The sequence below is a fragment of the Sturnus vulgaris genome, chromosome 31, assembly GCF_052056855.1.
Source record: "Sturnus vulgaris isolate bStuVul1 chromosome 31, bStuVul1.hap1, whole genome shotgun sequence".
NCBI lineage: Eukaryota > Metazoa > Chordata > Aves > Passeriformes > Sturnidae > Sturnus > Sturnus vulgaris.
Window position 1 is genome coordinate 1,902,888 of NC_142273.1, and position 3,902 is coordinate 1,906,789.

Genomic DNA, 3,902 nt, shown 5'->3' on the forward strand with positions numbered 1-3,902 from the left:
ATTTTAATTCTTATTATCTTTTTTTTTTGGTTTTGTTCTGTTGGTTCTTTTGGTCTTAAAAAGCCTCATCTCTGTAGTCTGTTCTTGATTCTTTCCTCAGCGCAGGGAGGAAGAAGCTGCGCTGAAAGAGTGCGAGGAGAAAAATCGACCCGAGCTTATTTTGGGCTATTTTTCGGGTCGTACGTGGACTCCCGGCTCTGCAAAAAAAAAAAGCACATGGTACCCACGGGGTTAGGTCCTGCCCAGGTCGGCTCCGTTTTTAGTCCCCGGAAATTAAGTTTTTATATATGCACTGATGTGCGCGGAAGTTCTAAGGCTGGAAATCCTCAAATCTGCCGTTTTAAGGGAGATCCCGCGATCGCGGCGGCGGCTTCTTCTGCTTCCTTGCGGTTTAGATTTTTTTTCCCCCAGAAATACAGCAAAGCACGGAGCGGGTTTTCATTTGTTAAGACACTCAAAACACACCCGAGCATTTTCCGCAAATCGCTCGTGCCCTTCCCTAAATCCTCCCAGATCAGGCTGGTTCTAACACGATATTAAATAAAATTAGAAATAAAAATACACTGTCATCGGGGTGATCCCAGGGTGAATCCAAATTTGGAAGAGAAATCCCCGTCTTTGCAGCTTTTTCAGGGATAAATCGCAAAATTCGTCGTGTTACTCCTTTTGGCATGTTTAAAAAAATAATTATGATTTCTGGAGGGGACAGAAATAGAAATTTAGAAAAAAAAATTACGTGGATTTAATAAAGAGGAGAATAAAAAAAAAGAGGAGTAGACGTGCGGCTGTGTCCCTAAAATCCCATCTCAGTGAGGGTGGGGAATGGTTAAATCCGACCCCACAGAGCTGTTCCACGGACACCCCCGGCGTGGGGGCTGCGTGGGCACGGCGGGCGCTGCTGCCTCTTTAACCGGCTCCTCTGTGCCTTCTCTTCCAGGAGAGCCCCGGGCCCGGCCCCGGCCCCGCTCTGCCCGCAGAGGAGAAGCCGCTGGCGCGGGGAGCACGGCCCAGGTGGGTGATGGGGAACCACGGAGGGAGAAATCCCGGGGAGCGCCCACCCCGGGCTGCGAGCGGCTCCAAGAGGGGTCGGGGCGGGCCCTTTTCCTAAAAGAACTTGGAGGCTGTAATTTGGAAAGGTGAGGGGACCCCTGGATTCCTCCAATGGGTGCTGCAGCCCCTCCCTTCCCCCGTGAGCGCTCACAGAATTTCCCCAAAATCTGCGTTTTTTACCCCACCTAAGTCTGGAAGTGGACGGAGGGAAAGGGGAAAGGTGGAACACAGCATCCCCCAAACGCTTTTGTGCAGGGGGGGCTCACAGGGAACCAGGCAGGAGAGCACGAGGACGGGATGTCGGCAGAACAGCCAGGATATTTTGGGGCTATTTCCACATCCCTCATCCCCTTCTCCCATCCCCAGGTAGGGCTGAAAGTGCTGGGCCTGATGGGGGCCAGACCAACGGGTTCCCATTTTCCCAGTGGGGGCAACTGGGAGAAAGGGCCCTGACAGGGTGGACTTGCTGCCCTGGTGATGGCAGCGGGAGAATCCAGAGACAAAAGCCATGAGTAACTTCCCAGCCCAAACTCACAGACCCAAACCCAGCTGGCTTTCCACTAGGAAAGAAAATAATTCCAAGGCAGAGAGAATTTTAAGAGAAAATTAAGAAAACACAACCCCAAACCTCTGTTCTTGTTCAAGGAAAAATCATGGTATTGTTTTTTTTAATTTTTTTTTAAATGGGATCTGTATTATAGCAGGAAAATCAAAGGATAATTAATGGTGGGGTTAAAACTACAGAAGTAAAACAGCATTTGATTCCATCCGGGATCTGTGCACTGCGGCCGGGCCCTGGCACTGGTGTAGAGTGGGGTTCCCCTTCCCCGAGAAAGGGAAGCCAGAGAAGCCGAGCTTGGGGGGCAGAGAGGTGGACAGAGGTGGTGGTGGGAGGATGGTCATGGCTGGTGGAGGAGACACTTGGCGTTGGCGAAGGGTGGTGGCGATGAGCGGTGGCCGATGGCGCTGAGGGCGGTGGCGATGGCGATGGTGATGAAGGGCATTGTGCTGAGCGTGGTGGAGCCCACGGTGATGAGGGTGGCGATGAAGATGATGATGATGAGGAAGGTGATGGTGGTGATGGTGGCGATTGAGGGTGATGGCGGAGGTGCCGATGGCGGTGGCACTGGGCGGGAAGGGACCAGAACAGCGGAGACGGTGGCGGCGATGGGGCAGGCAGGGGGGTGGCGGTGCTGGGGGGCGATGGCGGGGATGGGGGTGACAGCTGGGGGTGCCGGGTGGCGGCGGCGCGCGGCCCCTCCCCAGCCCATTGATGAAGCGGGCAGCGCTGCAGAGGGGTGGGAACCGGGCTTGGTGACGTCACGCGGGCCCGGGCCAATGAGCGGCGGCGGCGAGGGCCGGAGTGTGAAAGCATGAATGAAAAGTGCCGCGCGCCGCTCCCCCCGGCGCAGAGGCTGCGGGCAGCGGCTGCGGGCGGCAGGTACGAGCCGAGCCGAGCCGAGCCGAGCCGAGCCGAGCCGAGCCGAGCCGAGCCGAACCGAACAGAACCGAACCGAACCGAGCCGAGCCGCCGTGAGGGCCCCGGCCCCGCCGCGCTGCCGGAGCTCCGCTCGGCGGGAGAGGCGCGGGCGGGGGAGCCGCGGTGTCTCGGCGGAGAGAGGGCTCCGAGCCTCCCCGCAGCGCCAAGGGTGAAAGAGGGATGCAGGTGAAGAAGGGATGGAGCGGAGCAGGTCACTCGGCGGCGGGAGGGACGCGGGTGGAAGCGGGCGGGAGGGGAAGGAGAGCGATGCGGGTTCCTTCCCCGAGGAATGGAGGGATGCGGGCTGCCCTGGAGCGGAGGAACGGCGGGGGGATGCGCGTTCCTCCCCGGAGGAAGGAAGGGTGGAGGGACGCAGGTCACTCTGGAGAAGGAGAATGAGGGTTCCCCCCCACCCCCGGAGAAAGAAAGGATGGAGGGAAGCCGAGCCCCCGAAGCAAGGACGGAGGGATGCGTGTTCCCCGCGAAAGAAGAAAGGACGGAGGGATGCGGGGAGAGGGAAGCGAGGGATGCGGTTCCCTGCTGGGGGAAAGCGACGCTCTCCCCCTGAACGAACGGAGGGATGCGGGTCCCGGTCTCTGCCCGAGATGCGCGGTCCTTGTTCAGGGCCGGGGTCCTGAGCCGCGAGCAGGAGTCGCTCCCTTCCTTCTTTCCTCCCTTCCATCCCTTTCATCATTTCCTCTGTGTTTTCTGTGTTTATTCATCGCTATTCCCTCAGATCTTGGCTGAATCCAAAGCATCACAAGTTACTATTTATATTAACCAGCAGGTTTTTCTCGCAGTCATTTTGTTTAGAGAGCGTTAAACGCATTTGTGGGTGGGGAAATGTCCTTTTGGTCTTTTATGCATATTTTAAGTTGTGGGTGCAAATTATATTTGCTTTGATTATTACCAGTTTGAATGCATTAATTTGATAGTTATTAAAAATAATGTGGGCTTAATTCTCGGCACCTGCAGAAAATCATTTGGTTTGCAAATGAAACAAATTGAAACTCGGCAGAAAATAGGAGCCCTTTGCGTGGTTATCCTGTAATTCTGCTCCAAATTGTGTTTCCGAGGGGCTTGATCCTGCCTGTCCCAGTGATGCTCTGGACTCTGCCCTGGGCTGGTTGGGCTGCAGGAACAGGGCCAGGGCTGTAGCTGTGTGAAGATATTATGGATCTGGCTGCTAATATTTGCATCTCTTTTTATTCGTTTTCCTCCCTCGTTCCTTCCTTAAAAGCCACGTGCCCCCGAGCCCCTGGAGAAGAGGAGGTTGGCTTTTTCCTGCTGATGCTGTAGACTCCAGGGGTTGGTTGTTATCTTTGGTTATCTAGCTGTATGAGTGGTGTCGATTCTTCATAAAGCTAGATAA